The sequence below is a fragment of the Buteo buteo genome, chromosome 12 (genome assembly GCF_964188355.1).
Source record: "Buteo buteo chromosome 12, bButBut1.hap1.1, whole genome shotgun sequence".
Classification (NCBI taxonomy): domain Eukaryota; kingdom Metazoa; phylum Chordata; class Aves; order Accipitriformes; family Accipitridae; genus Buteo; species Buteo buteo.
The window spans coordinates 12,897,616-12,909,853 of NC_134182.1; the positions used below are offsets into that span (position 1 = coordinate 12,897,616).

The window sequence follows — 12,238 nt, forward strand, 5'->3', positions numbered from 1 at the left end:
TCCGCGCCGATACGGGGGTCTCGCCGCGGGGCTCCTCCGTCGGGCGGGGGCGGAGGGGAGCGGGGACTATTTCCCCCGGAGGCGCAGGGATCTCGGCGGGGAGGGGTTCTGCGGCCGTTGGTGGCGCTACGGCCAGCGGTGAGGCGCGGGAGAGTTGCCGGGCCGCCACGGCCGCAGCCACGGGGCTGTGTGGGCGAGGCGGGGGGGGGGGGGGAGAGGTCAGGGCCCGGCTGTGGGACACCGTCCGGGTGAGGCTGGGGCCGCGGAGCAGGGCCTGAGGGGAGCGGTCTCCAGTGGGGCCGGAGGGCGGTCACCCTGGGGAGCGGGGCGGGGCCCCGGCTGCGAAAGCCGGTGCCGGCTGGAGGTGGGGGCCGGCGCGGTGAGCAGCCTCGGCGGGCGGCGCGGCGGCGCTGCCTTCCTAGCCCACGGCTTTTGGGAACGTTTCAAACCAGGGTCACGTCAGGTGGAGGGGATTGTAAGAGCACAGGAAGGCCGGCACCAGAAACGGGCAGCGCTGGAGGGAGTTCCAGGTGCTGAGAGGCGTGTGTGAAATTGTGCTGATTTTTCTTGCTAAATGCACACATTTATTTATTTATTTAACGTAATTCCACTGTGTTACCAAGTGCTCAGGTGTCACCATGCAGTTCATGTCAAAATATCCGGGTTTTAAGAGAGGGGAAGGAAAAAAAAAAAAGAAGCTGAGACTGGCTCCAGATAGAGGCTGAGTTACAGTATGGTAACAGTCTTGTTACTTAATCTGGAGATGCCTTGGCCTGGTTTGTTTCTATGCAAATACATTTAATGTCATTGTGGCTATGCTTTAAATATGCTTTAATGGTATTTTTAATGATGTGGTGGTAACTTGGCAGTCTGATTTCCTGATGCAGGAAAAAAGTATAAACTTAACTGTTAAAGTTACCATTGCTATATATTGTAGTCAAGTCTTACGTTCCAACTAAGACTATCTGACAGAATTCATTATACTTTGTGACATCTCAGCCATTCTTTCCAAACTTTGCCCTGGCAGCTGTCTGTCCCAAGTTGGTTGGTTGATTGATTGATTTAAAAGTGCTAGCTGGAATGGTACAGCTGCTTTCTTACAGTGAGATTAAGGGAGGATGACTACTTCTGTTCCTACTTGTGACTACTAAGTGTCCATAGTGCTTTACAATAGGATTGTAACATGATGTAGTTTGCCATGTTTGCAGGGTGCTGTTGTTTGATACTTGTCTTGAAATCAGCCCAATATGGTCAAATTCTATACTTTTCGAAAACCTTTGATTTTACGTGTGCTTCCTAGAATATGGTGGGAAAATATCATCAAGATTCTTCCTGCCCTGGGAATATTACGGTCTTTGAAGAACTGTTTTTGTGACAGCTTTTGGCAGCTGACCATCAAAAAATGTGAGAAAACACATTTTGACTGACTCCTGTATGCTTGCTGTTCTTTCTCTCTAAAAGTTGGAAAGAAGGACTAGTAAGGAGAAGGTAGAAGCAAAAGTGGTTGACTACCTGCAAGTGCCTCAACAATTGAGGAAAAAAAGATGTAATGCGATCTCACGTTTTAATGAACACAAAAGAATTCACGTAAGAGAAAGCACTCACAAATACCAGAACCATGGGAAAATCTTCAGCCAACATTTGCACTTTTAAAATGCAAAATCAATATGAAAACTTGCAGAAAATTGGGCTTTGTTATTTTAGTTCTGAAACTGAGTATTTGAGGCTTTTTACCTTTATTTTCTAAGGATGTGAGATTTGGGCACATGTACAGCATTATGACTGCATATGTCTGTCAGTTCTTAACTGATAAACCTGCTGAAAATTTTAATAAGCTATTACAGCTTTCAGGAATGTTAAGTGTTGTGAAGGTAGTCACCTGAAAGGAAGAAAGATACCTTGTCAGTATGGGTGGGAGGAGAATTGTCTTAACAGCTTGCCCTTTTTTGTTTCTGTTACTTGCATGGCTACTGTTAAAACTGTACTTCAGAGGTTACATTAGAAGAGCGTAGGTTCACTAAGTCAAGCACTTAAGTATTAGCAAATGCATGTAGTAAGTTTTTTCCCCCTGCAATCTTAAAATTGTCTTGCCTTGGAATATGCCTTCTCTTGTACGGAAGTCTTCCTTTTTAAATTTTTTTTTATCCCCCCCCCCCCCCCCCCCCCCCCCCTCAGTTCCTTGGTCACATTTGGTGTCTGGGTACTCCTGGATTAGATGTGGTGTGCTAAAGCAGACTGTTGTTTGCAAGATTGGTCCTGCATTTGTTGTGGAAACTACATATAAGGAATTAGCTTAGACTAATATTACCATATTATTAATTTTTCTTTCTAAACATAAGCCACAGAGGACAACAATGTAACCAAAGCATTCAGAAGGTATGACTCGGGCCAGTCTAAAGATTCTTTTTATGATTCTGCTAGTTTTTTGTTCTTGGAGCTTATGCATTTGTTCTTAAAACTTACTTCCCAAAGTCATAGTTTCAGGGGGAAAGGTTGTGTTTTGGCAGGAGGGGAGGGGTTGCTGGAGTGCAAAGTGGATTGCAACAGAGAGGAAGGGAATTGAGGAATGGAGAGGTTGCAAACAAGGAAGGTGAAGCAGTTGCTTCTTTTTAACACAGTTACTAAAAGGCTTTAATAGAAATAGAAGCTCAAAGGGAAACAGCTTTCACTATCCGTAAATTAACTGACCTTCAAACCCATATGGCTTCTGAGGTTGCTCCATGCGGGTTTGGGGCCTCTTGCAATCATCTTTGTTAGAACAGGTTCTTGGAATTCATTGCTTAACATCAGGCTCTTAGACTGTGGACTCCTGCAATTCATTATGATTGCCTTGCAGTGAGGGATAATGATAGTATTGACTGTTGAGTGGTGAATACTCAAAAAAAGTGTTCACTCAAAAAAAGTGAAAGCAAAGACTGTTCAGAACAAAATAATTTCCTAAAGCACTAGATGGTTTCATATGCCTATATTACTATAGAATCATTTAGATGGGAGAATACTCTTAAGATCATCAAGTCTAACTGTTAACCTAACACTACCAAGTCCACCACTAAACCATGTCCCTAAGCGCCACATCTACACATCTTTTAAATACCTCTAGGGATGATGACTGAACCACTTCCCTGGGCAGCCTGTTCCAATGCTTGACAACCCTTTTGGTGAAGAAATTTTTCCTAATCTCCAATCTAAACCTCTCCTGGTGCAACTTGAGGCTGTTTCCTCTCATCCTATGGCTTGTTACTTGGGAGAAGAGACTGACACCCACCTTGCTACAACCTCCTTTCAGGTAATTATAGGGAGCGATAAGGTCTCCCCTCAGCCTCCTTTTCTCCAGGCTAAACAACCCCAGTTCCCTCAGCTGCTCCTCATAGGACTTGTCCTCTAGACCCTTCACAAGCTTCATTGCTCTTTGAATGTGCTGCCGCACCTCAATGTCTTTCTTGTGTGTTATGTTCATCTCACCTGTGAAATTTCTAGCTCATGAAAAGTAGATGCCATGCCTGGCCTTTTTATCTTATGGTGACAGTTTTACAATTTTGGTTTTTTTTGGAAAGACTGTTTTGACAGTTCCCTGGCTTGGGAATGTCACTTTCTACCATTTAAAATCTCTGTCTTTTTAGATCTGTTTAGAAACAGGTCAAATTAATTTGTGATACTTCAGAAAAATTACCAATGTCTAACGTGTGTTGTGTGAAACACAGAGAAAATGGGATGACCGTGAACCCTTTTGGCAATACCCAGCCTGGAAACTTGTGCTTTAATGTGAAGATAGATAATTTCCTTTGGTATGAATGTTTTGTAAAGAAAAGTATGCTCATTGTCTTCATAAACACATAGAAAAGTGTGTCTGGAATCAAGGTAATTTCAGATAAATTACACTGCTTGGAGTACGCTCACTCCTTTGCTGGAAAATATATAGGTGTCATCTGTCAAGTACTATGTTTCTTTAATACTAAATACAAGTTGGTCTGCTGCGTGGTAAGTGGGAAGCTTAGAGTGGACAGGGTGAGATTTATTAGTTCTTTCATACTGATGGTTGTTGCTCTGTTCCATGCAATGTTCTTGAGTTTTCCAAAGACTCCATGTTTTAGTGGAACCAGTGGAAGATGGTGGAAGCTATGGGTTTTCTACAACTCTGGAAAATCAGGCCATCGGTCTCAAGCTGGGCACTTACTAGTATTTCTGAATTCTAAGTCTTAATGTTTTATTAAGGCAGAAATCAGTAAAAACTTGTTCTATAACTGGTCAGTGAAGTGCAACGATAAAACATTTGTTAACTGAGTTGCTGCTGTTAATATCTCCCAATGGAGAGAGATTTTTCTTTGTTTGCTTTATTTTTGTAGTGCTGTCTTCCAGTTATAGTCTTCAAGAGCTATCTGCTCGCCAAGTCTGGATGGAAGTCTTTTGCAATTTTGTTAGTGTCATAGAGTATAGACTGACTGAGGACAGTTAGTAACTTATTCTTGGGAAATGGAGAAAATCATGTTGCAGTTTCTTTGGGAAGTCTAAGGACTAAAGCAGTTGTAAACACTTTTCTGTATTTAAATTCCTGCCATCAGCTGATCAAATCATGCTCTTCAGAAACCTTTGCCAAAATTCGAGACTCTAGGCTGTGTTGTATGGTGTTAGTTGTTGATAAGCTGGGAATGTTAGGACTTGGCACTCTGTTAAAAATAGTATTTTGAAATGGTTTGTTGCACTGTAGGAAGGCTCATCCAAGAACTAGCATAGTGGGTTAGTACTAACATCCATCTTGTTCAGTACTTTGATCCTGACAGTTATGAACAGCAAAGGGTACAGAGGAACTCGTTTTGAGACAGGTGCCATTCTCTCTTGGAAAGAAGCCTATTCTTGGTCTTGTAAAGATTTGTTGAAGCTCTGAAGTGTAAAGCTTGGTATCTTTTGAAAAAAATCATAATTTCGATTCCTCTAGATGTGTTATGAAAATATCTGTTCCACCTTTACCTGTGTGTAGATTCTTGTTTCAGTGACTTTCTATAGCAGTGAGTTCCACTGACACTGTATGACTTTCATTTTTCTTCTAAAAGAAAAAAAAAAAAAAAGTTTTCCAAATATCCTTCTTCTTGACAGGAGGGACAGGTGTTCATGATCAGCCCTTTCAGTCTCATTATTTCATTTCTCTACAATTAACCTAAATATCTGGTAAGCTGTACTGTTTACAGAAAGTAAAGAGGGCTGTTCTGTGTCCAGTTGATTGTCATGACACACTGTGGGAAAAGCCTGAGTTTAGCTGGCTTAACCTTATGTTGCATAGGCAACTCGGGACAGTAGGTCATTTCAGAAAGTCAGTTTACGAACATCATTTAGCTACTTATATTTTTCCATAACCTCTTCAAAGTAAATTTTGGTAACAGCTGGCAGTATGTCTTTGAATCAGAACATTGGCCTTCGGTATTGTCAGTGAAGATTCTCAGTCTGTCTATGAATAGCTCATGTATGTGGCTGAAATGGCAGCATCTCTTTAAGTAATTTGGGTTTAAGGCTGGTTGTTTCCCACAGGGGGAAAAAAAAAAAAGGCATTGTTATTGTTTTGGTAAGCTAGCATGCTTTTACTTTGTCCTGTCTTACTTTTGCATACAGTTACCTAAACTACTTTTCATAGGGCTATTCAGTGGAAAGCAGATCTCACCTAATTAATACTTAAAGCTCTTGGACTTCCATAAGAAATGTAATTTTGCTTCTGCATGGCATCTGGATTTTTTGTGGTTTTGTTTGTTGGTGTTTTTTTTAAATGCAAAACAAGTGCTTTGATTTCATGCACTTAGTGAAATATGTGCTAAATTTGTACTTTATTCTTTCTTGTCAGGTTGTCTATTGCTGTTGTACCTGAAGAGGTGACCATTGGCTGTGAGTTAATGATGTTTATGCTCCCTCCTATTTTTTTCTCCTCCTTTTCCTTCTGTGAAGTAACATTACAAAAGGAACATACTGTGAAAGATCTTCTCCTTGCAGTTAATAATACCAAATACTCCCTTGAGAAAAATATCCTTTAACACATACCAGAATAAAAAAATTTTGTTCTGGTATGTTACTGTGTTGTGTGCCTAAAAAAAAAAAAAAAGAGAACCTTGCCCCAAACAGCTTACTGTTTAATGAGGATCCAGTCAGTGTATGTAACCAACATTAGGAAAAACAAGGGAGAATAAGGGAAACATCAATAATACATTAATGTGAACAAACCAGGTAAAATTACTGTAACTCTGTAGTGCCCATCCATTTAAGACACAGTGTCATTGTGGGAGTAATCTTGAGGGATTTGAAAGAACCAAAGGCAGTAGTGTTAAGACCCTCATTTGGGGAAGATGATGTATCTTTGCATGTGGAAAAAAAGTATGGAGTGGTGTAGTAACCAGTAGTGGCAGCTTGTTTTGCTGTATGTCTTGGGCCTTGGACTGTAAGAACATTTTATGCTACAGCATACTGGCACCTCCTGCTAAATTTTGTTCTCCGTAGCTTATCTTACCTGGCTTCTTGTGGTTTAAGGGTGGGGTGGTGTAAAGTGGAAAATAACACTGACTGTATATGACCAAAAGAAGGTTCCTGAGGTATTACAAGAGTTTATATTTTTGTTTTCCATCTCATGGTTTCTGTAGAAAAGTATACACTGTTTCTTAGAAATGCCTGTGTTATGGAACTATGCTGGATTTTGGAGGTTGGTGTGGCTGGACTGTATAGATACTGAAACATTATTACTATTCAAGTATCATGTCTTTTCCTACTGTAACTATTGTTTGGCTGATGTAATGATCCACAGTTCAGGAATGCAGTTTAGGAAGTATCAGCAAGAGGTTCCATTTTGAGAATATCTATAAGATGGAATTGCAAGCAATAAAAATATAATTGTTAATTAATTTTTCTGGAATGTGTAAGATTTATTTTCCTACATGGAAATTGTTATTATAATGCCATTTCACTGGATTTTTCTAGGAGTACAAATGGTTCTCTTAAGTGTGTTCTGTTAAAAACCCAATTCAACAACAAAAAAATCAGTATGGCTGTGTCTGGCTCTTAAAGTTGTATTATATAATGCTTTCAGGAATGATTATTCTCTCTTCTCCTGTCTGAGGCAGATAGAACTACATAAATACAAAAATTGAAATCCACAATCTTGCATTTGAGGGTATGTGTGAATACATACAGTGTCAGTCTACGCTAGGAAAATTGTCCTTGGGAAGATTCAGCAGTTCACAGCATATCTGCTGGAGTGTTTGTTAAACCAAGAGGAAAAACAAAACCTCATGCTTATATAACTTTAGGTTGAAAAGGCTGGATACCAGTAGGACCTTGCTATTGTTGGTTTCCACAATAGTTTTTAGAAAAATACCCACCTCAAATTCACTCACAACCAATGGATTAAATACCTTATGCTGGAGGTGAGTTTTTTCCTTGCTCATATATAGTTCACTGTCTTTCATCTAAATCACATCCCTTTTAATGAAGGTGGCTTTTATCCTCAGTTTAAGGGTCTACCTAATTAAAACTTGAAATGTGTTGTAGTCTGGGAGCCTGTTATGAGGTCAATTTGTGTTAGACATCTAGTGTTCTGAAAAACCAAAGAGATGATCCAGGTTTCAGAGTTGCAGTCCCTAGAGATACTGCAGGACTGCCAAAGGCATCTTTGATAGATGATGCTTCTGCTGATGTTTCATGTATAAACATTCACTTCTAACAAGTGTGTGTCCCAGCCCATCCACTCATTCCCTAACTTCACCTTCCTTTGTGCCATATGCTGTATTTTGGTTAGGTAGCTGGAGATGGGTTTGAATATTATGGTGCATCTTTTTTAAAGAACATATTTCACTGTACTGTGTGACTTTACCCAGAAGATTTTGTATCAATTAACTGGTAGCAGTCTTTGCTTCACAATAATCAATGGAAGCACAAAAAGGAATCCTGTTCTATTTGTTTAAACACTTTGAATTTCCTAGAGCATCTATATTCATGACTGAACATCTGTAAAATGTGAGCTTCTTATGAACATTGTACCTGGCAGTGCCTGAGCTGAATATATTGTAAAAAAAATTAACCAAAATTAGAAAAGGTGTTAAAAACCCCCACAGCAGGTATCCAAGTGTTTACAAAAATCAATAGCCCATCAGACTTCAGGGTCACGTGATATTAGTCACTAGGACTAGATATGAGCCCAGTGCTGATAAAGGCACTGGAAAAAAAATGCTATTAAGATATAATCAAACTTAGAAAATTAGGAATTTTTCTCAGTGCAACTGCAGGAGATAACAGAGATTAGTTAGAATGAGAAAATCGGTAGTCACTGTATTTAAATTTTAAATTTAAAAAAATGGTGGTACTATGTAGGGGTCGGCGTTCGGAAGATCTCGCGTTGTCACGGAAAGTTAGAGGGTTAGTCGCAGCCTTGTGATGTACCTGTAACCCCACCTCCCCTTGTTAGTATAAAAGGAATTAACTGCGCAATAAAAGCGGGAAGTTGGCGCTCACACTGTGTGTGTTATCTGTCTCTTTCCCTGGTCCGGGCCGACCAGTGATCTAAGCGTGGCACCTTGATATGTAGCGAATGCTACAGTACTAAGCTAGTTACAAAGTAGTTTGGTTTTTTTTTTTCTTTTTCTTTCTTTCCAGATTTGTGCTCCTGAGTTGTTTGGCTACTTCTGTGTATCCTTCCCACTGTCAAAGAATGCAACAAAGTTCTGTCTACATAGAAAGCAAATACTGCAAGTAATCCAGCCTGTTGACAGGAAGATCAGTAAGTGGGAAATACATGATGAAATGTTAGGCTTGGTAATACTTTGAAATGAAGTGAGAAGAGCTTGTTTTGCTTTTTTTTTCCTTCCCTGTTGTAGGGCTTTTTTTGGAGGGGTGGTTGGTTTCTGTCTGTTGACAAACCTTCTAAAATTGAAATAGTACAAGGAGCAGATATGGTCAGTGAAGTTGTGAGGTAAGAGATCAACTTTATAAAATATCTCCAAAACAGGAATTCTGAGCACATGTAAGGCAAAAGCTATGAAATACAAGCCCTGTGCAAGAAACTTGTTCACTGTGTTGAGTATAGTTTTATACTGGTTACTTTTTGAGGTATGTTTCTTGGAGAGGCTACTGTAAAAGAGGCACTAGCAATGTCTTTACCACTGTCAGCCTCATAGGTGGGATACTTCTGTCCAGAGAACAAGCAACAAGGTTTTTAAGATTCTTCTGCTTGTTAAATTTAACTACAGAGTTTAGGCTATATATTATAATTTGGGGAGTCTTGACTCCATATTATTTAGGAATTCTTCTTGTATTATTACATTCTTGGAAACTGCTGTATAGTAGAATACAAGGTTTGCCAGAAAGCTAATCACATGGTTTAAGTCAAGGGCAGTGGTTAAAAGGGGATGTTTTAGGGCCAAAGTAGGGGAAAAAAAAAAACCCAAAACCAACCAAAACCCAAAGAGATGGAAGACCTGCTAGGTAGCACAAGCATATTCCTAACTAGGAGTTATTTTTCCAAACCTGGGCCTAAAAGAGCTAGTTTTTTGTTTTATTCTTTATACAGCATATTACAAAAATGTAGGATTAAGAGTGGCTTTTCTATATTGCTAAATCAGGGAGTACTGGACCACAGTTGAGAGAAAAATGCAGTCAGTAGCAACACATTAATACAGCCTGAGGTGCTCCTTGCTACTTAACAAAATACTGTTACCCAAAACTATGGGTTCCTAGGCTTATTGTGGACATGGCATGCAAAGAAAAATATTTATTACAATTACTTAGTGGGGGCCCCTCCCTTCTGTTAGAATTCAAGCAAGCTGCACCTGAGTTGCTTCATTTTGCCTTGTTTTATATTGACCCAGACGCAGGAAAAATGAAGCCAACTGCAGTACATGATAAAAACATTAACAAAAACCTACCAGACCTGGAACCAAAGAAGCTGTGGTTAATTTCTTTTCCTCCTATGAGTAATAACACTTCAGTGGGTCACTGCCTGTGTTCTGAGACTGGGAGAGACCATGAGCAGGGCAGGACAGGGTTGAGCCAAGAGGGTTGGGTAGAGGTACCTGCAGTGAGGAGAATAGTGATAGTAGCCGATACCCTAGTCAGGATGTGTGTGTGGGTTTTTTGTGTGGAGTTGTGTTTTGTTTGGTTTTGGGGTTTGTCGCCCCCCCCCCCCCCCCCCCCCCCGCCAAATCTGGAAGGATAGCATGCCACCTGCTGTTGAAATAAATGGAGATGGACATGCTGCTGTCCAAATGGGGGAAATTCTATGCTCTTTTGAGCTGTTCTGAGAAGGAACAGTTCTTCCCTGTAATGTTAGTTGTATAAATAAAAGACTGGCTGTGTACTCTCTCATCAGTTTTATTTTGATATTTTTTTCTTCCATTCAGAATGTAGGATTTTTTTTAGTTATTTTTCCATATTTGTTACCCATAAGTCCGGAGGAAATTCAGTAATTCCAGAGCTGGAAAAGTGTCCGTATTTATTTTTTTTTACAAATTTGTTATGGCTATTTGGAAATACTAACATTCTTCAATTCTTAGGTCTACAGTCTGCTGTGCAACTGGATATTTCTTTCAGTTAAAAGTTTCGTTTCACTTTAGACTGCAGAAATAATTCGACCTTTAGGAACCTCAGGCTGAACTTTGCCAATGTCTGGAGCATTTTGATTAAAATGAGTTGTAGAAATAAATTGAACAGTTTCAGTAAGATGCACATTTTTTTTTCCCAAATCCTTTCCTTTTGGTAGACATGCATGTACTTGTTAAACTATTGACTCACCTCATTTTTAAGGACTGACTTGTTTCTCATTGCTTTTTCCATAAGATAACAAATAATGTTAATCACAAGCAACTAAGTATTCATGTATGTGCGTACTTAGATGGGGGCATTAGCCTGCAAACTTTTTGGGGAAAAAATTTTTAGAATAATGACTCCTTTATTGATTTGAATGTAAAAAAAAAATTAATAAATTATCATTGTTTTTCCATCTTGGTTTGAATTCAGAATCTCCTTTTTTTGTTTAGTGTCTGTATGGCAGAGTAACTTGTGCATTACCTTCTGTAACTTGTTATCTTATCAATTAATGTATTTTATTCTGACAGTTTAGCAAAAGCCATATGATAGTATACAAATGGAACTCACTTTAAAGATCACTTGTTCTTTTTATTTTCAGAGTTGGTGGTAGTTTGTTACAACTTTGCACTATAATTCTGTTTTTTGACAGTTTATGTTTTACAAAGAACTTCTTTTATAAAGAACAAAAGGTAGTGTGCAAAACAGGGTAGAAATCAAAAAGGCCTTGAATAAAACCAGTGCTTTTCAATATAAATTAATTAAATTTCGAGCATATGAGACTTCCCTAACCACCACTGTGTTTCTTTACTGATTTGATGCTGTGAAAGTGAAAGGACAAGTCCCGAAGAACTAACAGAGTCTAACAGCAAAAGTCTTGTACAACTTTGGAAGAACTGGGTTTGCTCAGACTGAAAGGCAGCGAGGGCTGACAGAGGAGCGCTATAGCAACTTTTCATGCATTTGAAAACTTGCAAAAGGGTTGGTGATTTTTGTGTCTGCAGAAGAAAGAGTTTTTACTAGCTTTGAAGACCAGATGACTTAGCAATATTTTAAGAAAAGCTTTCTTATGAGATTTGTTAGATGTTGGAACAGATTACCTAGAGACGCTGTATGGCTGACTAAGGGGAAGTTTTTAAAGGAATTTACAGTAGTGTCTCTCAGGAGTGAACCTTGTGATGAGATGAAAGAAATGAGCTCTGTCCTGTTCCAACGTTTCTATTTCATAGACACCATGGGGTTTAGTGACATTCCCACAAATTAGTGCCTGGAACTATGTTTTTATTGATGATACAGTTTTCAACACACTTGTGTGTATCAACACTGGAAGTTACGGTCATGTTAGTAAATGGGTTGGCATAAATACAGGCTGCTGCCAAAATGGGAGGTGTCTCAGCTGCCTTTCCTCATTTGCCACCAGTACTGGGTTTCTTTTCAGGCTGGTTTTCAATTCAAGTGGGGTGACAAACATGCACAGCTTAGATGAAGGCAAATCTGTCCTTTTTGCAGCAGCAGCTGCTCAGAGTGACTGTGGAACAGTAGCTTAAGGTTCTGCAGCCAAGGGATGGTCCCTTACTGGGGTATTACTACAAGTCCTGACCTAGGGCCTTTTTCAGGAAAAAAGAACAGGCTGAAAGAGCAGCATAATAAAATACAGGTGAAGGTCCTCTATAGCAAACTATGACCTTTTATA

General features: G+C 39.6%; 1 long non-coding RNA gene across 3 annotated transcripts; it reads left to right on the forward strand.

Moving 5' to 3' along the window:
* The first annotated feature begins 82 nt into the window (after positions 1-82).
* LOC142037947 (uncharacterized) lies at positions 83-10,900 on the forward strand. Of its 3 annotated transcripts, none has more exons than XR_012652473.1 (5): positions 83-138; positions 1,301-1,404; positions 3,101-3,286; positions 5,828-5,868; positions 8,620-10,900. It is a non-coding gene; the product is annotated as an uncharacterized LOC142037947 (long non-coding RNA). The 3 variants fall into 3 exon arrangements; XR_012652474.1 differs by lacking the exon at positions 83-138 and adding an exon at positions 237-530; XR_012652472.1 differs by lacking the exon at positions 83-138 and having other exon boundaries at positions 237-1,404.
* The last annotated feature ends 1,338 nt before the right edge of the window (positions 10,901-12,238 follow it).